The sequence below is a fragment of the Ambystoma mexicanum genome, chromosome 2q, assembly GCF_040938575.1.
Source record: "Ambystoma mexicanum isolate Mex_15411 chromosome 2q, UKY_AmexF1_1, whole genome shotgun sequence".
In the NCBI taxonomy this organism is placed as follows: Eukaryota; Metazoa; Chordata; class Amphibia; order Caudata; family Ambystomatidae; genus Ambystoma; species Ambystoma mexicanum.
In genome coordinates this window covers 121,882,203-121,906,472 of record NC_090924.1, presented here as the reverse complement: position 1 = coordinate 121,906,472, position 24,270 = coordinate 121,882,203, and the positions used below count along the sequence as shown (strand labels likewise).

The 24,270-nt window shown below is 45.1% G+C and overlaps 1 protein-coding gene across 1 annotated transcript in view; it reads right to left on the bottom strand.

The window, feature by feature from the left end:
* WDR24 (WD repeat domain 24) overlaps positions 1–24,270 on the bottom strand; it is a 199,894-nt gene that overhangs the window by 150,090 nt on the left and 25,534 nt on the right. The window lies entirely within an intron of this gene.

Sequence of the window (24,270 nt, the reverse complement as noted above, 5' to 3'; positions counted from 1 at the left end):
GGATCAGTCCTTATTTGGGCATGCATTTCCCCAAAAAATGCCAAGCTTTCGTGGGCTTCTGCATGCCTCATGTGTGAGCCCCCCAGAATGTGGGCTGGACTGTCTAGCTCCAATACACATCCTTGGTGCCAAAGAGTCTGGTGAGTTGTGAATACCTGGGACCACCGTTGTCCATGATTGGTCCACGTATGGTATGCCTGAATGCGAGCAGATCTCCCATTGGGTCCTCTTCGTTTTGGCACAAAGGAGATTCTGGATAAGAGAAGGGCCCACACAGCCATACCATGTCGATCTCTGGAGTTCTCACTGTACAAAGGAAAGGATCCAAGTATCCTGAAACTAAGAAGCCGAGTCGAGGAACCGCTGGAAGGTTTGGCACCCTGAGCCTGCTGTCGTCCCGCTGGACCCCTCTGCATCTGGTCATCCTAGAAGCCTTCTCGGAAGTGTCCCTGGGCCAACCAGTGGGCTGACCAGCTTATGCAGGACCTTTGCCCTGATACCGCCGCCGTTTCGAGGAGACCTTCGAAACTTGGTACATCGCTAGCTCTGTCTCGTAATTTCGTACACTTGACGTTCCCAGGTCTGGAGTAAAGACAGAGCGAGAGAGAGAGACTGATCCGGAGTGTCACCCAGCCGTGGTGACGAACTTTGCAGGTGTGCTGCTTTTGTGCCCCTCTTGCCCCTGAAGCCTGTCGCAGTGAAACTGGCCTGATCGACAGGCCTGATCCATCCACCGGAGCAGAGAAAAAAAATCGCCACTGTTTGGGAATCAACAATAACTTCGCCGATGAAAGCCGCAGAGCCGCCGAAATTGTCGCATTTGAACCTGCAGGAGAATTGGACTTGACTGCCGAAGTTTAGTCCTGAGTGTGCCAGGGGTCGGTAAGTACCAGCAAACCTTACCGGTGACCCTTAGCACATCCAACACTTTTTATGCACAAGTGGTCTCTCAGGGCCCCTCTCCTTTTCCTCGTTAGTGCGAACTAGCAAACTATTCCCAACTCTTGGAACCTGTTCTGCCCTGTTGGCGAGACCCTCCACGAATAGTGGGAACTTATTCTGCATCACCTCACCCACCTTCCTGAGCTGCTACAGACCCCTGAAAAGACCCTGGGTGGCCTATCTGCACTACTGCATGCACCAACATTGCAAGTACATTTGAACACTAGGCTCCTCTCATTTTAGGGACTGGACTGCCTTTCAGTTAGGATATGTATATGATGCAGAGTTGCCTAAAGACACTTTGCACTACCTGCTTCCTCCCCTTTTAGGTTGTGGACCCATTTTGAGCATTAACCCTTTAGGCCACTTGGCCTTGTATATATGTATTTAGATAGGATTGTATTGATAAAAATATTACTGTGATTATTATTGTGTGATTATTATTGTGTGGTTTCAAAGGCCTTGAAATAAATGTATTTGTATTTTTAATATATACACCTGACTGGGAGTTATTTGTAAGTGTCCTTTACTCTGTGTGCTCATTGAGGTCTTTCAGTCACCCTCACCACTCCTGAGACCTAGTCTTAACCGCCAATGCTACCCTGATTGGTCTGGCTTGTCCAGAAGGTTACCCTGTTCCAAGAAACTAGGCTGGCCTTCTGAACCTCTGCCCACCAGGTCAGAGTTCAGAAATCAGTCTTAATGTTCTAATCTTAAAGTCTAAAGTAAACAATTTGATCAATCCCATGGTATTCATGGTATTAAACAGGACACATACCTCACAATGAACACAAACTGAGCAAGGGGAAATGGAAGCTGGCAAGTGAACATCATTGTTGCTTGGTGGCGTCCTCAAGATAGATTACCTGCGTTATGTAGACATTCGCCAAAACCAATGTTGTTCAAGGACACAGACCTCACGGTGAAGTCCAGCTGATTATACATACTGATTAAATCAATAACACCCACTAGTGAGGACTAGCTGTAATGGAAACGAGGGTGGTCCAGATGACCCGGAGACGGTGGGCTTATACTGCATATAACCAGCGTCTCAGAACAGCAGCGACACATGGACTACAGAGGGTGCCGGAGGCCAGGCTGCTTAAGAAGCCAGCTAACAGTAGAAATTAGAGGACCCGATTCACAAGTTGCCAGGGTAACAGAAAGCAAGCAGCTGATTCATGGCATGGGCCATGTGAGTAGTTCTAACTATGGGCCTAGAATTGGACATTTTTCCAAATTCTACCTTTTAATGTTGCTTTAAATACATTGGAGGCAAAGCTAAACAAGAAGCTAGAACCATTTCAGTAGGAAGAAGCCTTCATCCTAAGACAATAAGTCTGTTCCTGGGCCTAAAACTTGGCACTGCCATGTTTCCCCCCAAATTACATTTTTGGACTGTTTTAATACTTTGGGGGCTGTGATGACCAATTTTTACCCACTTCTCTGTAGTTTTGTTGAATGAGTCCTTCAACTGTCCCCATGCTGCTTACCCACTAAGTCTATCGTGCATAACATCAGCCTGTGCTGCCCCTCGCATTTCTGGCTAAGATAAGCAGATCCATAAAAAGCACAGAAGAGACAAATACTTTAGAGTGATTTAAAAATGCTTTACCTGCAATGTTTAATCCATGGCTTTAAATGCCTTTACGGCTGTTCTTTAGTTAAGGACCTTACAAACCATTGACTTTTGATCAAGTTTAAACCCTCTTCATTTAATGGGTTGGCTATTCAAAGGTTGGTGTCTATAATCCCATCATCCCCTGGCACGCCAATGTTGACAGCACCATGACTGAGTGCATGATTGAAATTATACTGTGTCACAATGCCCCCTCCCCTTCGCCCCCCGGCACCCACATCTTAATGGATGTAGGTTGCTTTAACATGCTAGGAGTGAAAAGGAGAAAACAAGTGCTCACATTAGCTCTACAAGAGAATATACATACATGCAAAACGACAGAGTGGGAGCATTCTTGACGAGTTTCTATTTAGGAGCATAAAAGACAATATATTATACAAGACAATATATTGCAAGTGTAAATACAGGTTTGTTTAGGGTTTAAACTGTGCAGAGAAGGTACAGTGAACATCTAAATGTTTATCATACTCCCTATGGTAATACGAATGGTTCTTAGACACAACAATATTGCAACCCTAAATAAATCCTTCAGGTGCTATGCGGTAGGGGTTTTATCTTACACCAAGTATAGAGAACCAACACTTTCTAGATTCCTGCGCCGGTACAGCGCTATGCTCTGCCACAAAACCGGTCACAGACTTATGTGGGCATTTAGACAACCTTCAAGGGGAAGGTTAGGCTGTTGTATGTAGCGCATGATCACATAAATCATGACTTTGGCGACACCTGGCCCACAGCGTCTCTCCCCAACCACTAATCTAAAACAGGAGACTTCATCACACTGGGTAATACTGGTATAAAAAGATAGCCTTTTCACTCCCAAGCACAGAGAAAGGTAAAGGAATGTTTGGACCCCGACTCAAATCTATTTAAAACCAAAGGGCCATCTCAAACTCATGCCACTTTAATGAAATAATTGGCATTCACTATTGTGACATCATCAAAAGGCACAGCAGGAGGAGAAGGGGATGGGGTGAAATCAGTCATCAATCAGCCAATGTTAGCAGCAATTGTCAAAATACATGATCTCCAAAACCCCATCATGGTGAGCAGTCGTAGGCGAGCCAAAATACTTCAGATATCCAAAAGAGGGTGATGCTGGGCTCCCCACCAACCACTTCCCCATCTCTCTTATTGACTCTGTAGCATAAGATAGCCAGAGGCATTGATATAGTGTGTGAATGTACTTGGTGACTTTAATATACATCTTCCTTCTCCCCCTCAATCTTCCCCCCTCCTTTCCATCCTCGATTCCTACCTCCTCTCCCCCCTTCCCCCTTCCCCCACTCACTCCTCTGGCTCCACGCTTGACCTCCTCTTCAATTCCTCATATCCCTCCTCCCCGGTCTCTTCACTTCCTGTTTATCTCTCAGACCATGCCTTACTCTCATTCTCCCTATCCCCTCTCTCACACTCCACTACTGCTAATCCCTCCCCTCCAATTTACTTGCGTTGTGACCTTCAGGACTTCGATGCTACCCTTTTTTCTGACACCTGTTCAGCTTCTCTTCCTTCTCCCCATTTTGCTCTACTCTCTGCAGATGATGCTCTCTCTTGCCTATCCTCTTCCATCTCCACTGCCCTAGATCAACTCTACCCTCTTTCTCTCTTTCGTCCTACTCAGAAGCCTTCTCAACCCTGGCTTACCTCTCATCTCTCTTCTATGCGGCGCCTTCTCCGGCGGTTAGAGACACTCTGGCTCAAATCTCCCTCGCTATCTAATCAAACCTCTTACTTTTCTTACCATGCACTTTACAACGCCTGTCTTGCAGCAGCCAAATCCTCCTACTACTCTAACCTTCTCCAGTCTCAAGCCTCCCACCCTCGTCGGATTTTCCAAACTCTCGCCCGTCTTCTCTCTCCTCCTACTCCTGATCCCTCAACCAATTCCACACTCTTTCCTTCTGACTTTGCCAACTTCTTCTCCTCCAAAATCCTCACTCTCTGGCAAAAATGTAACTCCCTTTCTGACTCCCCCTCTCCTCCTCCCTCTTCTACTATGTCCATCTTCTCTCCTGTTTCCCCTTCTGAAGTCTCCTCCCTTCTTTCCAAAGCCCACCCCACGTCCGCCCCCTCTGACCCTCTCCCCTCCGTTCTTATCCCCAAGATCTACCCTCTTCTTATCCCTTACCTTACCACCTTCTTCAACTCTTGCCTCTCCTCATCAATCTTTCCCTCTGCGTTCAAACATGCAACGATTATTCCTATTCTAAAGAAGCCCTCTGCTGATCCACTGTTCACTGCTAACTACAGACCTATTTCTCTTCGACCTTTCCTCTCTTAGCTTCTTGAGCGCGTTGCCTACTCTCAACTCTCATCCTTTGTTACTTCTTCCTCTCTCCTTCCTCCCTTCCAATCTGGCTTCCGTTCCAAACATTCCACTGAAACTGCTCTCACCTCTATCCTTAACTCACTCCTCTCTTCTCGACATGCTGAGCAATTCTCTATCCTTATTCTACTTGATCTCTCCGCAGCGTTTGACACTGTCGATCACCCACTCCTGCTTCATACTCTTTCCTCCTTCGGGTTTAACGGCCCTGTTCTAAAATAGCTATCCTCCTACCTCTCCTCCCGTTCCTTTGCTGTATCGTGGGGAGGCCAGTCCTCTCCTTCCTTCCCTCTTAACTACGGTGTTCCTCAAGGCTCTGTACTTGGTCATTTTCTCTCTTTACACCTCTCTCATTGCCCCAGTCATCTCTTTGTTTGGCATTTCTCACCACTTTTATGCTGACGATACTCAACTCTTTCTTTCTCCTCCTTCTCGCCTGACCTCCACCTTAAACTCTCCTGTCTCACTGCTATCAAGAACTGGATGTCCTCCTGCTTTCTCTCTCTTAACACCGATAAAAACCAAAGTCCTTTTCTTCCCCTCTAACTCTCTTCCCCCTCCCTCCCCTCCTCCTTTCATTCACTTTCCTCCCTCCTATCTCCCCCCATGCTCGTAATCTAGGCGTTCTCTTTGACTCCTCTCTCACCTTCTCACAACACATTTCACTCACCTCCCGCTCCTGCCGATACCACCTCTACAATATACGCAAAATCCGTCCCTCCCTCACATTCCACGCCACCAAACTCCTAATTTCCTCTCTCATCTTTTCTCGCCTCTTCTACTGCTCCCCTCTAATCTTTGGACTTCCCGCATCTCAGTTTACCCCTCTAAAATCCATATACCACTTTGCTGTCCGTACCCTTTGTCTCCTTACCTCCCGTGACTCCATCTCTTCCTCGCTCTCTCACCTTGGTTGGCTACCTTTCCACTCAAAACTAAAGTTCTACTTTCTCTGCCTGGTCTTCAAATCCCTCCATGGTCTTGCTCCTCCTTCTCTCCTCCCTCCTCTCCTACTCCCCCACCCGCTCCCTTCGCTCCGCTGACCATTTCCTTCTCACTGTTCCTCCTTCCCCTTGCGCTTCCTCCAGTTTCCGCTCATTCCAACTCCTTGCACCCCTGCATTGGAACTCGCTCCCTCTTACAATCCGCTCTACCACAACCTTCACCTCATTTTGCGCTTCCCTTAAATCCCTCCTCCTCCATTCTCCTCCTTGAAAACTTCTCCTCTGCCCTCTTCACTTCCCTCCACACCCCTCTTTTTACCCTCATCTGATTCCTCTCTCACCTCTCCTACTCCTCTCTTTTCCCCTTCCATTCTCCCTCGCCCTGTCCATCCCCCCCCCCACCTCTTCCCTCTCCCCTTTCCACCCCCACCTAAGTTAATTGCTCTTTGCACGGTTTTGTTGAATGATTCATGATGTAAATTTTGCTCTCACTGTTAAATAATGTTGTTATTTTGTTGTTCCACTGTACAGCGCCTTGGTATAAAGCGCTATATAAATAAATAATTCAATCAATCAATATTAATTATTGTTTCCAAGCAAGGTTTCAGGATGACTTTAGTATCAGATCCGGGACTCTTGTCTATCCCTCCTGAAAATGAATGTTTATCTAAAGAAGGGACGATTGTTAGCAGTCTTTGTGAATATTAAGAAAGCTTTTTATTCAATCTCAAGAGAGGCGTTGTGGGGAAAGTGGGAAAATGATGAATGCTGTTCACATAAGAAGGGGCGTGCACACAAAGATCTGCATTAGCCCAGATCATCGTTTTTGCTCCTTGGCAGCTGTGAGAAACCTGAAGGTGTCTCACCCACTAGTCCCCGGGGATTTGTCATCCAGGTGGCCAGGAGACAGCCATCACTATTGTATCCAGTTCCTGGGGGTGGACCAGTGCGAGAGGATCACCTGGATGGGGGTCTTCGGGGAGTGGAATTGGGACACTGAAGGGTGAGACGTGGTATCCCCTTCCTTATGACACCTTTTCCCCATCCGACCAGGTAGGATACTTAGAAACTCAACCCCCGCCCCGTTCCCTGACACAAACACTTTCTCATGGACAGTTGGTTTTGAGCGCCAACGGACTAACTCCAGAGCTGTATACCTGACATGTCACAACACAGGGGTCAGGTAGAGTCATGCAATTACACACACCCGACTTACATCACACTTCCCCACACGGATAAAAGGCGGAGCACGAAAGCACACCGAGCAAGGCCAAATGCACGACGAAGCAGCTATTCCGGGATGGCAGTTTAAACCAAGGAGAATGGCAGCGGGACCAGAGAGGACGACAAGGAGGGAGTTACCCTTGTCCTTTTCACAAAAGGATTGTGACTTTCAAGAAGCCTCAAGGAAAAGAAACATAAGACCAAGAATTCCAGCTGACGAGCAGTGTAGCGTGTGTCAACGGTACACAGGGCCCTCCCGCATTAATAGCCAAGGCGGGGAGAAGAGATTGCCACCGTGGCGCTGCCCTTGACTGCAACAGTAAAGCAACGCCAATGAGTTCAGCACAGCCAATGAGGTGGGCGAAGCAGTACCATTGTATTACCATAGAACCTGTGTGTGATTGAACTTTAAGAAAACCCAGTTACGTACCAGATACAGAGTGGTCCAGCTTCGTGTGGGTGCTCACTCAAAGGTCTCCGTTTGGTACCCCAGACCGTGTAAATATCGAACAATGAAATCGAAGTGGTCCTGCAGCGGGTTGAGTTAAATCCTGTGCACATTCGAAACTCTTCAATTTCAATTCTTAGGCAATCGGTCCGAGTTCGGAAGAGTGGGATCCGGGTGAACAGTAAAACTCACCTGTGAGGATATTGTTGTGGCAAACGTCAACCCGACTGAGGGATGCCTGCGAATTAAAGTTGGTCCGAACCCGACCAAGGGAGGCTAATGGTGAAAGAAGGATCTGAGCCAGGCTGAGTGGGAAGCCGGGCGACGAGAAAACCGCTGGGCTTGAAGGTTTTTGCGCAAAAGGAACTTGTAATGATGCATCAGGCCCTCTGAAGCATAAGACTTTGTATGAAAGACTTAACAGAAGGCCCCGATATTGGTAAAAGGAACTGTGACCTCATGCCGAAGAAGCCCACGACTGGGCTGTGCTCGAGTGACCCGCCTCGTCCCCTGCTAAATACGTGGGGAAGGGAGGCCAACGGCATAAACATCCTGACTTACTTTGTGAACACTTTTCTTTTTGTGAATATTATCCCACACACTTGTTATATACAGTAAGGTTTGGCAATGTTTTTATTTAATACAGGCCATCTTTATTTTGATGACACGTCTAGGACAGCAGTTTCTATTATTTGATGGTTGTAGCTTGCTCCGAGCTTAGATTTAGGTTTAGATAGGTGTTTTTCACACCCCTGATAACGTTCAATAAACACCCTTGAACTGTTATCACTTGTGTCTGTCTTACTTTGATACCATGAATCCCTTACACAGCCTAAACCAGTAGGGGTGTAGCTGCCATCAAGATAGGCAATACTCAAATAGATCGGTCACTGTTGGCCCTGGCCAGTATCCTGGCTGAATTATAATGGTATGTTGGAAATGAATACCTACAATACGAAGGTGATGGTCTGAGAAAGAAATGGGGGTCTTCTTACTAGTGGTGCCCCAATGGTGAAAGTGAATAGGTTCGATTAGTTGGGGCTGACTTTTGAAGATCTCAAAGTATCCTCATGATCAGTCAGTTACAAGTTTAATGGTAGCTTCTTAGCGAACTCACTGGATGCTCCTTTAGAAGCCTACAGAGCAAAACAGTGACTCGCGCAGCACTCTGATGTTCCCAAAGGAAACCCCCAGCCATTTTACAATGGGCATTTGGCTGGAAAAGTTATTTTTGTCCTGAATGAACCACCTGTATGCGATGAAGAAAACCTTTATGGGCAGAGAATATTTGGGTCTGGGGCGAGGCTCTGCGAGCTTGTTTTTACAGTTGAAGCTGGACTGTTACCAATTGGCTGCTCTTAGCCATCCCATTGGAACGGTAATGAAGTTTCTACAGAGCTCCTGGAGTGAACAAGAAAATGTGTTACATGCAAGGGGGTTTATAGCTTGATGCAGCTTAAAGACTATCCTGTTAAGCTTAGGAAATAAAATGTTTCTTCCTCTACTGTTTCTTCCTCTACTAACAGGTGGTCATATATCCCCACTCCTGGAATACTTAGTATAGTCATTTTTAGGAATTGAACAAGGAGGTTTGCAAAAATGTTGTTTTCTATTATGCAAAAAGGGTTTTACTTACAAAGAATATTGCGGACAAATGTTTAACTTGACAAACTTTTTTCAAACTACTATGGCCAGCAGACAGACATACATCTGCATTTGTGAGCGGGGAGGGGGATGGATCTATAGAGATGAAGAAAGCCTGGAAGAAGACTACTTCTGAACAAAATGCCTCTCTGCATCAAACTAACCGGTATTAACATGAAGAATATCTAGACGTTTGCTTGCAAGCAGACTATCTAGAAGTTTGCTGGAAACAGCAAAGTAAAAAGGCGGAACCTCTGATGTCCGGCTTCAACTGTTAATGATGGGCTCTTAAACATTGCCTTTGGGATGTGCGCAACTGTGATGACGAGAGTACCATGAAGCAGACCCCCATCTTTGGCATGATCTGTGCAATGGAAGGACTCTTAACTGCATTTTGTTGGCATTCTGAACAGTCACATACCAGAGAGGACAGGGAATTAAGAAAGATCATATGCAAGCACAAAAGCATAAATACAGTGGGGCATCTCCTTGTTGTTAGAGGTCAAAAATACAGCTGCAAGGACTGCGGAAATAAGAAAGCACTTCAACTGGGCAGGCTAGATCAACATGACCTGTCCATATGTAAAGGACTACTCCAAAATAAGATGCAAAAAGTAAAGCAAATAATACTAGCTCTCCCATCAGAGAAAAACTCAGATTGTGAGATTAAATTTCATTTCAAGGGGGGCAATTGTAAACACACTCTCCTGTCTTTCATTTCTGTACTAGATCACCAGTGCCAGAGAATGCTGACAGCAATCTGGACAACCTTTGCCCCAGAGGGGACCCCACCCCCTTTGAGGCTAGGGAGGTGATCCTGCTGCGCAAGACCCTCCCAAGGGGTCTGGCAAGTGGGACCCAACAGTAGCGACTCCCCCCTTAGGATATATGAAATGAAATGTATAACGCGCCTATACACAGGTGTATCAAGGTGCGACAAGGCAAGGGGGGAGGAACAAAGAGAGGACAGACAAAGATCCTCCTAGGCCAGGTGTCATTCAGATCATGCAAGTGCATGGGATGGGGGAAGGGGAAAGTGCGGGGGTGGGGGAGGGACAGTGCAGTACATGGGTATAGAATAATAACAATAAGTACAAGTAATAGCCAGCAGGTGGCAAGTGCAAGGTAAGTGCAGACATCAGATGTCAAGTGCTGGTAGTGGGACTGTAGGGAAACAAACAGCCTCCGAGTGCGGGGGTTGCCAGGCAGGCAGTGCAGGTGTGTGCGACTGGCGGGGGAGGGACCTGGGCCCAAGATCAGAGGGTGGCCAGGTAACCAGTGCAGTTTCAGCCAGAAGGTCAGCAGGGGAGAGGAGAAAAAGCAGAAGCAAAGGGAAAGGTTTTGAGGTGCTTCCAGAACCGGAGATGGTTCTCCTCAAGTTTCAGGGAGGCTGTTCCAGAGGGAAGCCCCAGCCGAAGAAATATCTACCACCAACACGTTGCTTGGAGAAGCGACTGGCACTGAGGGAGTTGGAGGCGGATGAGCGAAGAGCTCGAGAAGGAAGATATTTAGGAAGAGAGTCTCGAAGGTATTGAGGTCGCAGGCCCCAGAAGGCCTTGTGGACAATGCAAAGGGTTTTGAACTTAATCCTCGCAGCAACTAGGAGCCAGTGCAGAGATTTCAGTCCTGGAGAGATACGATCCCTGGGCTTGAGGCCAAGGACAAGTCTTGCAGTCCTGTTCTGGATGAGTTGCAGAGAGTAGAGGCAGGCAGATTTAGAAAGAGGCTGTTGCAATAGTCCTGCCTAGAGAGAACAAGAGCTCTGGAGACAGTGAGCTTCTGGGGGAAGGAGAGGAAAGGAAGAATACCTCTGAGGAGGTGCAGCTGGTAGGTGACTTCCTAGAGACGTCAGATGTGAGGAGAAAGGAGTGTGGAGTCGAAGATGACCCCAAGGTTTTTAGGCTTGCAGGTGGGAGCAGGAAGAGGGCCAAGAGAGGCCGTCCACAGAGTGACAGGAAAGGAGGGAGCAGGTGTGCCGATGAGGCGAATCTCCGTTTTACTGGAATTAAGGTTGAGGTCATTGGCGGCACACCACTCCTGGATAGCAGACAGTCAGTGATGAGGGACGGAGTAGAGGTGGCTGAAGGTAGCCTGAAAATGAGCTGAGTGTCGTCCGCATAGCACTGAAAGTTGGGGCAGAGAGCAGCAATGCGGTGGGCAAGAAGTGCCAGGTATTGGTTGAACAGCCAGGGAGAGAGGTTAAACCCCTGGGGGACACCACAGGTAGAGAAAAGGTAGCGGAGAGGAAGGACCCAAGTTGGACCTGGGAGGGTCGGTCAGAGGTCAGCCAAGCCAGGGCCTGGCCGGTGATACCCAGGTTATCAAGGAGATATTTAAGCAGGATGGCATGACTTAGGGACAAGGACTCCCATTCCAGAGAGGAACCACCCAGTCTAAACCACCTTGTCTGCATATATGGATGTGGAAGAGACTTGAATATCTCCTACAACACCTATATTCCACAAAGTTCCATCTTTTCATCTATTGGCTACAGGCAATGCTGAACACTGTCCTTTGCTGATCATGGTGTTCAGGCTCGGTTCTGGTTATGCCTGTGACTTGTACAAGAGAGGAAACGCTTTGCAGAGGTTGCCTGTGCATCATTGACGTCTTGGAGGGGCACAGCCATGCCGGGTCACAGAGCCAGTGGCAGCAAGTAGGGCGAGAAAGCGGCAAGCCAAACACCTGAGAGTTGGCATCTTTCTCAACTGAGGAGTTGGCATCTTTCCCGACCGAGGAACGGAGGTTGGAGAGGGAGCAGCAACAGGAATCCCTGCATCTTATTTGGTGGCACAACCACGAGTGAGCAGATAACCGGCGCCAAGTCCAGAACGCTTCAGGGAGCCAGAGTCCCAGAGCTCTGCACATGTTGGACCATAGCTACAGAGAACAGTAGCCATGGGGAAAGCCGGCGAGGCTATGGGAGCCTGAGGAACCAGATGGAAAGAATACTGTTACAAGGTACAAATATTGTGAATAGCAGTTTTGGAAGCTATCAAGGTTACAGCAGCTTGAGAAACCAGAGTGTGCAAATATATGAAAGGGGGATTGAAAAAAAGCACAAATATTGTAAATCACAGCAGGGAATGCTACCAAGGTTACAGGAGCCTGAGAAACCAGAGTGCACAGCTACCCAATGAGAGGGAGATTGAGAAAGACATAGGAAACTTTGAATTAAGGCCAATAAAAGCACTAGAAGGCACAGAACTCTGAAAGGGTGGACAGCTACCCTTTTTGAAACCAATTGGGCTAAAATATGCCGGTATGGAGGATCACAGGACTTGGGGAAACCAAACACGTTGACTGAGGAAGTGTTGTTTCTGTACGAGAAATCCTGGAGAAATTGAAATGTGCACAACAAGAGACAGCTTTCTTTGCTAACAGGAGAAAGGGAAACCCTTAACTTGATATTAAGACTTGGAAGAATATCCTACTGTGAAAAAGGAACCAAAACCCAAGAACAAAACCAAATTGGGCAGGCAGACATGTTGAGGCGGTTGTACCAAAGCCATCCATTTCCCTTTTTAGTTAGATGTTTTTTTCTAAAGTGGTAGGGACAGTTAGTTGGATAGGAATCTGAATTTAAATTTGGACTCTACAGCCCAACCGTAGCTTTGATTTAGGGAACTTCCATCATAGCAATACAGCTAGTTAGGCATTATCAATTTTAATTTTAATAAATCCTCTGAAAATAACATTTCGTTGTTGGAGTTATTCTTCTGGTTCACCACAGTTCCCTTATCAGGTTACATAAGAGTGCTCGTTTTTAAGATGACATTCAGAAATCTGTGCAGAATTTGTTGCCGATTTCACTCTAAGGAGCTCAATTTTAAGTGCACGGGCACTCAAAAACATATATATCTAGGCCCGGGTCAATTAATGATAATTCAGCATTATCTCTGCAAGTTGTTAAACAGTTGAAATAATGTTGTTGCACTGAAATCAAGTACCTAGACACCTTTGGATTTGGGAGTCAAGAGTGGCTCCTCTGTGCTGATGAAGGTTTTAGAGAATGTCATCCGGGCGAAGCATTTCACAGTTGAAGAAACAAATACATATAGACCTCGATCCAGAAGGCAATGGAAGCATTAAGAAGTCTAAGAAAAGAAAAATTAGCAAGCTAATTGAGAATCATGGATAGACGGCACACCCACAATTGTTGACACAATTGTCGACACACATTTCCAAGACAAAAGTAACATATGCACACATGCATCATATTGATTCCTCCTTTCCTGAGCCCCTTTAGTTGGTGACTGGCATGGTGACTGGCAATTTCTAAGTGTTCTGGCTTGCCTTTCTTTTTTATTTTTTTATTTAGTTCATTACAAACTTTTAAAAATGAGAGAATTTAAGAATACATTTCAAACTCAGACCTTAAACATCGATTAAAGAACAACAAAGGAAGAAACAAAACAGAATAAAAGCAGTAAAAAGAGGTATAAAAGCAGCACATTAAGAACACCACACATAGGGGGTAGATCATTTGGCACAAGCTAATAATCTGTACGACCCATACCATAATTAAGTTAGTGACTCAATTGTACGAGTAACTCTACAAAGATAAGCTATATTCCTTCCAGTTATTCTGTCACCAAGTTATGCTCCGTGACAGGTGACTGTAACATTAACAGTTCTAGTTTCTCTAGAAAGATTGTTAAGGCAATAACAAGTTTAAAGTCTGAGCCTTCAGAAAACACGTTCCACCAATCTTCCCCGTCTAGGTTCGGCCAAGAAAGCCGTTCTTAGACCGCTTAGATTTTCACAAAAGAGGGCTAGACGTTTCAGCGTTTCTTTTTTTTTTTTACAGAATCTGCAATCCTCCGAAGCCTCTTTAGCTTTACTTTGTATCTTTAGAATTGCTTTAGTTTTGTACAGGTTCATCCGAAATTTAAGATAATAGACTCTTCTTTTGAAGCATGGAAATGTTTGAAGGTATTTTGGCAAGGTGTTATAAGCCCTTTCTTCCGTCGCATTTTCGTTCATGCACCCGTGTGTTGCTCTTTGGTCTTGATTTTCACACCAATCTTGCTCCCACAGTTTTTTTTAACAGCATTCGGGTTCTGAAGAAGTGTATCTTGTTCAGTTTGGAGCTGGGTAAGGATGTTCCTGCAAGATTGTTTCCACATTTGCAGAACAGATGCTTTAGTTGATCCATCATCACTTCGGAGGATTCTATATTGTGGTAAATTGTCAGCTCCCAAGACTTTCCTGTAGATTGACAGCATGTTCCACATAACCTTCGCATTGATTGAGGTCAATTCAAGCTTGTAACGAATGCAAGCTGTTGGTGTCCCCCTAGGCAATGATAATACTTTTCCCCAGAATGTGTTCTCACACCAGGACCATGTCTCTGCCGGGCATCCAAACATAGCTTCTACACCAAAAATCAAGGCCGGGATGACCTTTAAGTTGTAAAATGCAATGACAGGTTTCAAGGTGAACTTCCTGTACTTTTTATTCAGTACGACTCCTTGTGCTGTTAGTGAGTTACATTTCCGAAAAATTTTCATGATCATATTTGCGTCTTGTATACTGGAATTTATGGTTACACCAAGATATTGGATTTCCTTTGCGAGGAATATAGATTGATTCTCCAATTTCCAGTAGAATTTTCCTTTGTTAGCTCCAACTAGGTTTTGCAATATCAGTATCTCGGATTTAGTTGGATTAATCTCAAGACCATTTGTATCAATATACTCTTTGAGGGCTAATAATTTCCTCTGTAACCCAATCGGAGTGAGGTCCATGAGAACAATGTCATCGGCATATAGTATGTAATCAATTTTTGTTCCATTCAATTTTGGTGCGAAGGATCTAATTGTTTCGAACGCCCTTCCGATGTCTGAGATAAAGGCATTGAACAAGGTGGCCCCAAGGGGACAACCCTGCTTGACTCCTCGAGATGTTTTAATTTGATCCGTTAGAGACCCTTGCGCGTCTAGTCTGACTTTAATGGTGGTATCGGTATACAGTTGTTTAATTGCGGCAAGCAGGCTCCAGGAGCATCCCCAATTTTTGAGTTTGGACCATAATAGCTCACGGTCAATACCATCAAAAGCATGCGCCAGGTCCACAAAGGTCATATAAACTTTTGATTTTGTTTGAATCGCCTCCATTTTCATTAGGTTGATGATCATGATATTCAACCCGCAACCAACTCCTTTTGAGAAGCCAGTTTGGCGATGGTCGGCTAGACCTGCGACCTTTATCCACTGTGTCAGTTTTGCTAATAGTTGGGTTGCAAAGATCTTTCCGACAACGTCCATAAGGGCGATGGGTCTATAGTTTTTTGGATCTGTTCTCAAAACTTTCTTGAAAATGGGATAATAATTGCACTTTTCCACGAAGTAGGGATTCTTTTTTCTTCAATGATGTTTTTGAATAAGATGAAGCAGAACTCGGCCCAGGCCTCAGGATGTAATTTCAATGAATAATTTGTGAGGCCATCAGGGCCGGGGGCTCTGGATGAACTTAGCCGTTTAATGTTATCGAGAAGGTCCTCCTTCTCAATAGTGATCTCCCATGCTTCCGATGGCTTTGGATCAGTATAGCGGCTATCCGTATTTTTGGTGAATAGGTTTGTAAAGTGTTCAAACCATGTCACTTCATTCACCATATTGATCTGAATAGCTTATTGGGGTGTAGCCAAGTTGTTTATGGCATCCCAGAACATCCGTCCGTTATTGCTACCAAGTATTTGGAGCATTTTTTCGGCATCATTCTGTATCATCATGTTCTTGTGTGCTCGTAGCCAGTTTTTATATGTTTTCTGCACTCTTTTTTGGCGTGCAGATAGTTCGAATCTCGATATTTTTGCAGCCTTCTAATTTTTTGCCTCAGTTCATGTTTTTTGGCCACTACCTCTTGATCGTGGACATGTAACCTCTTAAAGTTGTTTAGTCTGTTGTTACAGTAAAGGCCTGTAGCAAGTTTGGATATTCAATTTGATCAGAGTTTATGGATGGTTCTCGTTAATGCTTTTGTCATTGAGGCAATATGATATTCATTTACTCTTAGCCGATTTCTGCCAGGAGTACTAGTGACTTCTTGACTCCATGTTTCCTGTGGATTCTTTTTTATGCATCGGAGCGTTATTCTTACCAAGTCGTGATCGCTGTTTTGCATATTAATTACATTCAGTGATTCGCTGTCAGCGATTATATTTTCTGAGACATAGAAGTAATCGCGGATTGATTCCGAATTGGTATTTCTCAATGTCGCCTTCGGAGGAATGTCACCATTTGTACAACCATTTAGCATTTTCATACCTCTTACTTCCATCTCCTCTTCCCATGCTTGTATTAAGCGGACCTTTTTATGTTGAGACCTCGACCAAGGTGGAGCGGTTTGTCCTTGCAGTTTTGGACTTTTCAAGCATTCCATGTTAAGGTCACCGCAAAGTATAATTCTTGCATTCTCTTCATTTGACAGAATAGAATCTAACAGGTCCCCTATCGCATTAAGGTACTCCCATTCGTCAGAGGCTTCATGTTGCCAATATAAGTTTATTATATGGAATGTTTCCTTAGTCGCCCCATTCCAGTTTGTGGCAACGTTCACATATTGGATATAAGGGGTCACATTAATGCTCTTTAATATTCGAAGACCTAGATTCTGTTTTACAAGTGTTAAAAGCCCTGCCATTGGTCTTCCTTTTGTCTGTCTAATCGCTGGATTCCAGGCGATTTCATAACCTCCCACAACTGGTTCGTTCAAGAGCCATGTTTCTTGCAGGCAAATAATATGTAGAGGTTCGGGGCCTCCCAAATTGTTGTTAAACAGATGCACGAAGCCTCTTGTATTCCCATACACCAACCTGTAAAGTCGTAGATGTAATTTCTTGATAGACTTTAGAATTTAGCGACTTTGCTACCCAATTCCAGCATGTTTCATCCGCTTTATGCTCAGACTTGTTCTCAGTCGAGCTTTGTGAGTAATTTTCATTCTCGGTACAGTCAAATGTAATTTTAATTTGTTTTTTAAATTGACTGGTGTCCCCGTCTTTCCGGGACACATCTGGTCTTTCTTCAAGTTCCTTTGCATTTGATTTAGTTTTCAAGGTTTGAAGAGGTTTGGTGAATCTTTGATCTTTCGGTTCTTCAAATCTTTGAGATTTCGGGTTTAGTGATTTTGGATTTAGAATGAGGAAACTCCCCCCAGAGCTCCGATATCACAAAGCCCAGATCATCAAGGTCCAATGAGTGCTCAACGATTATATCTCTAATTGCACGGGAATAAATGTGCAATAGCACACGGTCAGTAATGTCTTCATGAATGAATTCAACCATTTTGATGTCGTTAGTTGTTACAGAACGAAGCCGAGGAAGATGATTCAGGAGTTGGAGCACATTGTGTCGGTTTAGAATCAAGCCATCATTCGATGAAAACTTTCTTTCCAAAAGGAAGCAGAAATTAGATGTAATGTCCTGCTTTTTTTTTTTTTATCAACGGTTTAGGTTTATCGAACGGTGCTCTTTTGTCCTCTCTCCAATAGTCTCGAGCCTCTTCATAACGTGTTTGGTCCCATTCTTACGTTGATAGTATCGGTTTCATACTCACTTCTTTTCCAGGACATAAATCTCGCACATTTGTTTTTACACTTTGTTGTTTAGTCTGGGCACAGTCTGATTTCTCATTAAAATATAGATTTTCTGGCGCCCATCTTTCATCTAGGGTCACACGCCTTTTTATTGTTTGTGTTATGTCATCAGGAATCTGAAACTGAATTGAACGTTTCTCTTTTTCTGGGGTCTCTTCAATTATACAGATTCTTGATGGTTTTATTTTATCTAGTGAATTACTTTGGTCTTCATTACTGGTAGGCGGCCCCGTCAACAGATTTTGTTCACTTTCACTTTCTTGATTCAGAGCCAAGTTTTCATTAATTGATTCGTAAGTTGATAAATTAGCAAGTTCTTCTATCATTCCATTGTCGTCGTCCTCGTCACATTCATGTACCGAAGCTTGGGTTTCTTCATTCGTCACCACTCCTATTAGTTTTGTTATCAGAATTCCCGGCTCAGGGACCTTATCCGTTATTTGAATCAGTTTGGATCGTCACATTCAAGGATTTAATGTTTCTTAGAAAATTATTCACATTTTTATTGTTTGCTTTCCTTTTATTTGGCATGTTTATTGATTTCTTGGTCCGTTTTATAGTAATTTCTTTGATCGCTCCTTCTTTGGTTGAACTTTCTCTTCTGGTTTTATCAAAAATGGCAAATGTTTTGTTTTTTCCAGTGTGTTCGTGCGTTTGTTGCTGATTGCTGTTATCAGTTTCTGCCGTTCCCGTTTGGTGCTCAACACTTACGACAGAACCAGACACAATCGGATCAGTCGTGTCCACGATCGCTTCAAGATCGATGACGTTCACCTCTGATAGCATCACTATGGGCTTTTCAAGGTTATTTGCCTTATTATTTACAGCCTCAACACTTAGCAACTCAGTGGTAGCTGATGATGCAAAGATTGGATCAATTTCATGGGCTGTTTCTTCCACTCTTGGGCTCGTTTGTGTTTTGTGGTTTTGTGATCGTTGCTTAGTATTTCTTCTTTCCACGTTACCCATTCTGACTCCATCCACAGCACGTAGTAGACAATTTTCTTCATTTGTCGTTTGTTGATTTTTTAAAATCAGTATATCCTCCCTTGCTAGTTCAGCTAAGAGGCGTTTATCATCAGCACTATTTTTTAATTGCTCTTTTATTTGCCCGACTAAGGCGTCTTTGTTTCCGATATTATTTGCCGTTTGATTTTTCATTAATTTCTGCTCAAGATCCATGTTTATTAATTTTACATTTACAGACCCCATAAGCGAGATTTGGTCTTTCAGACTCTCGCTCAGATGCTCATAACGTTTTATCAATGGAGCGACTAATTGTCAGTGCCGAGATGATATTAGGTCTCAACTGATTTATCACTTGTTCGACCAAATCATAACATTCAGTTTGTAGGCCGCTTCTTTCATTTGCGCTGCCTAATCTATTTTTGTTAAAAGTTGGATGTCTCCGTTTGTAGGGGCCTCTTGTCGGTCTTTTGTACTCCGAGTCAGAAGAAGAGTCATCACTTGAATCAGATGGTATGGAATTCGATTTAAAGTTTTCTTGTATTTTCTGTTCAATGACTTTACTGTGTGGAACATTGTTTCCTTTGAGTGCAATCACCAACCCTTGTTCGTTTCTGTGAGCAGGGAATAGGTGCTGCACTTGACGTTACTCTTCTCTTATTAGGGCGATAAATATTTTTTTGCAAACTTTGAGGATCCACTCTTTTGTCCTCTAATTTATCACGACCTACTCCGTTGATTTCTTTATGACTTAAGGAGGCTTTTGTACTTTCCACGTGACCATTTATTTGTTTTGCATTGTTCGTGGATGCTGAAGGAGTCATCCTTGCATTGAGAGTTTTAAGGTCTTCAAGTAACTTGTCTGCCAGGAATAGCGAATTTTGCCTTTCTTGCCGTATTTTACTTTGGGGGTTATATTCTGGAAGCACAATCTCCTGAGAAAGTTGATCAGTTTGCACTGTAAAAAGTTCAATCTCAGGATTCCAGCTATCTTGTGCTTGGTTTTCAATTTGTGAAGTCCTCAGCGAGTCAATTGAGTCATCAATTTTTGAGCAAGATTCCGTGACTCCAGTCACTGGATTAGTTTTCTCTGGATTTAGACAATTTTCCTGCAGGGGTTGATTAACATTTTTGTTTTTTTCTGAAGTATATTCTTGTCTTTGTTGTTTCTGGATAACTCTCCAAGCTAGAACTCTGAGTGAGGGAGGGGGGGCTGTGAGGGGCTTGGACAGCAGTTTATATAAAACATTAATGTCATTGCTAGCAATCGCCCGGTCAATTTTGACAATAGGGGCGGGATGTGTGCACAATGTCGTTTGCGCAGTGATTGAGGTGTTTACATTCCTTATATGTTCAAAGGGGGGGATCATGAAAGCCATCAGGCAGTACGTTCCAGGCCCCGACAGCGGCTGGCATTTCTCGCTCCTTGCCTTCGGACTTCCCGACAGGCGACAACACTGAGCAGCAGGCATCGCGAAGCGCGCCAGACTCGTACGCGCACCGGCAGGGAACCCCCGAGCCTCCCTCGCTCCGCCGACGGCGCTGAAGCCGTGACAGCAGATGCGCCGCGGACGGCGTCTCCGACAGGGGACACGGACACTGATACGGTAAGACAAGGAGGGGTTGGTACGGGTGCTTTATTATCCTTATTCGGAGGGTCTGAAACGGACAAGTGACACCCTGTACCGTACCCGGTCTGAGAGCCAACATGACTCTTCGTAGAACCGGCATGAGCACTATCACTATCACAATCACGAGCAGTGTGGATATGCGTCAGGTTTTCAACATCAATAATGGAAGCCGCCCCATCCCCTCCCTCAGCACGTTCACATACTGTTTGGTCCTTGGAGTCCCTGGAATCCATTACGTCCACGCACTGATCCGCTGTTGATGATGATGATGATATTGAACTGAGTGTGTGGCAATCTGGTTGAGCGGGAGCAGAATAGAGCCTCCGTAACCTTGCTCTAGAGACAGGGGTCCGTAGGCTAATGCAGGGTGTTTTCTGCTTTGCCAGGTCCATTGCTGCAAACAGCACCGGACTCTCTCGAACACTCCCAAACACTGCGACGCTCCACGTGGAAGTGAGGTTTATCACAATGCTCCTCCTCCTTTCACGAGTAGAAGTAGTAGAGTTACTGCACCACAGTCCAGCAGAGGGTCAGCCACATAGAACACTCCCAAACACTTGCCTTTCTGTCGCTGTTAGGGGTTTGCTTTCCAGGAACCAGGTGTCAATTGCAAGTAACTGGTTTCCGTTTGGCAATGGCCAGGAGCTGAAGAGGCCCATCTGCCAATTTGAAGTTCGGCAAAAGAAAATCCAAAGCAAGTGGCTGTGTCTCTGCAAGGGATGTTATAGAGCCGAACAGTCCCATTTAGTTGACTCATTGAATGCAGATAAATATGCAACACATGCTTTTGGGCAGGTTTGCAATAGCCACCTCTCTGCTGCCATGGATCAGTATTCCACAAGCACTGTAAGCCATCACAGAGAAGGAAGGAGTTGCAGGTGACTATGGGGTAGAAGGGGTGCTGAGCGTAATGAGAAGGAGAATAATTCAGCAATATGTTGAGGTCTGGGTGGATGGCGGGGAGGGGGGGAATAAGAGGAAGGTTGCATTTCGCTGGATAAAGGACGCTGCTGAAGGCCTTGCACAATGCCAATTTTTTTTAAAATCAAATTATCTGAGGCATTCGGTACAGGAGCAAAGGACTCCAGAGACCAACCGATTTACTGTTTCCAGGTAGTACATTTAACATGTAGTCATCCCTGGTCCCAAGAGCCCCACTCAACCAAGGGAACGTATATTGAATGTGGCAGTCGCACCAGATTACTGTATTCATCTTGGTAATGGTTTCTTTTCTAAGCAATCCAAGGTTACAATTACTAAGACCCACTATAAAAAGAGAGCAGTATACTTCACAGTCACACACCCACATCTCTACCCCATCCACACCCTGGGCCAGACAAGAACTCTAAGGGAAAGGAGGAAACCCTGATCAGGACATGGATTGCTGTAGAAGCCTGGAGCAGCCTTACACCCATGGTTGCAGAAGAGTTTGATTAAGCTTTGGAAACAAAATAGGAAGCTTCAAGGACCAAGGAAGGAGAGGCAAGGATGAAGGTAGAGGATACGACAGTGACAAATACCTTAAGGACAGTGCCCAAAAGACAATTTCTGCTGCATGCATTGCATTGCTCTTCTCACTAGTTTTGTCAGACCATGACCATGCTTCCAACAGTGCTTCAAGGCAGTTCCATATGGCAAGAGATGCTATAGAAATAAAAGATAACCTTTATTTTAAGGAAACCGCTGTCACCCTTGTAAGCACCACCCCCTCTACCTTGTATTTCAGGTTGAATATTTTGGAGGGAAAAAAAGTCCATGTGCCAGTGTGTATGGACAACATCTCTCCAGACTTGAGGGTGTCAGAAAATGAGCCCCTTACCGACTGGGGGAAAAACTAGTGACAAAGCGGGATCGAAAGTTGTTCCAATGATGGGTAGTAATCAATGCTGCAGATTTGGCTCCACTGGAAGCAATTTATTCTTATTTATTGGACATTTATAAAAGGTGCTTATACAACAAGGCAGTGTTTCAAACCGCCACAAGTCACAGGGAAGGGAACATGGGAGAAAAATAAACAATGGACATAACTATGAATAAATAGCAGTCCTATTCAGAGCGTGAAAGTACAGTGAAAAAGAAAAGAGAAAGGGGGTAGGTGCAGTGAGAGTAAGTGCTATTAGGGTCCCCCAGGGGAGGGAATGCCAAAGGTACCCGATTAGAGAGGCAGCAGGTAAGTGCGTGGGTGGAGACATCCCAGGGGAAGAGGGAGTTCTACCACCCAACAGGTAGTGTTGGGCTGATGCGAAACCACGCGACAGGCAGATTTGGGATCAGTGGGCATTGCAGAGGGGTGCTGGGGGGATAGGGCAGAAGGCCAGGACCCCATTTGATTCTTGAGGCATCAGGCCGCCAATCTCAGCGACAGAGGGGATGATTAGCATGGGAGGGGGAAGGAGGAGGAAAAAGTCTGGATTTGTTTGCAGAACTTGAGATGGTCTGGTTCGAGACAGGAGAAAGAGGGAGACTGTTCCAAAGGAGGGAGCCAGCAGAGTGAGATCTGCCCCCAGCTCTTTGCTTGGAAAAGCATTTGATCAGCAGAGAGTTGGAGCCAGAAGATCCAAGGGATCTGGAAGGAGAGCATTTAGTAAGAGTTGCAGGTAGTGTGGACTTAGGCACCAGACAGCCATGTGGATGATGCAGAGGGTCTTAAATTTGATCCTTGAAGCAACCAGGCATCAATGGAGGGATTTTAGTGCCGAGAGATATGGTCGCAGAGCTTGAGGCCAAGGATGAGTCTCGCAGCCCTATTCTGGATTACTTGAAGAGGATGGAGTGAAGAGGGAGGTCGAGGAAGAGGCTGTTACAGTCGTCTAGCCTGAAGTGGACAAGAGCTCTAGAGACATTGAGCTTCTGTGGTAGGGAAGCTGAGAAAAGGAAGAATGCCTCTCAAGAGGTGAAGATGAAAGTGGGCCTTCTTGGAAAGGTCCAAGATTTGAGGAGGAAAGGAGTAAAGGAGTCGAAGATGACCCCAAGGTTTCTGGCCTCAGTGGAAGGAGAGGGAGGTGAGCCCATAGAGGGCGGCAAGAGTGCAAGAGGGAAGCGAGAAGCAGGAAGCAGATGTCCCAATAGGCAGGATCTCGGTCTTACTGGCATTAAGACAGAGATCATTGGAGGAGAACCAAGACTGAATAGCAGACATGCAGTGGGAGGGTGGGGGAAGAGTAAGAACAGGGGATGTTGAAGAGTTGTGGGTCATCTGCGTAGCACTGGAAATGACGAGAGAAGGCAGATCAGGTGAGCAAGAGGTGCTGGGTAGATGTTGAAAAGCCAAGGCGAGAGAATAGAGCCCTGGGAACACCAAATGTAGAGAGTGGTGGAGGAGGAGAATGAGCACCTGGGAAGGGCAGCCAGTAAGGAAGGAGGTCAGCCAATCCAGAGAAAAGGGAAACTGCAGATGGGTTGGCTAGTTCCTTACAGCTATGCTCGTCCAGAAAATGTTCACTGCTATGTTGATGACCTGGATTTGTCCAGTCCTGTTGTACTGTGGCAAGGGTAGTATAACGTTGCTGGTATGTTTGATCTCTGCTAGCTGCATTCACGCTACACAACTGGAAAGGGATAAGCATGTTTGGTCGACACTGGTTTGATGCTGCAGCATTTTCGCTGTATTTAAAGGTTTACTCCGAAGGAGAGAAGTTTGAACACATTATGCAGCATGGTGTATCATATGCAGGTTGAATTCAAACATGTTCAATTCAAACATATTAGTGCCATGGGAAGGTCTGACCCACTCTGTGCAATTCTGAAGGTAAGGGTGCATAGTAAATAAACACCAGAAAATCAAAAATGTGAAGTTGTAATTTCTAAAGCACACACAAATGCCCATACATTTTTAACAACCACTCTTTTCATTGACCGTTTGTGTGATTTTATTTTTTAGCATCTAAAGTACAAAAGGGGA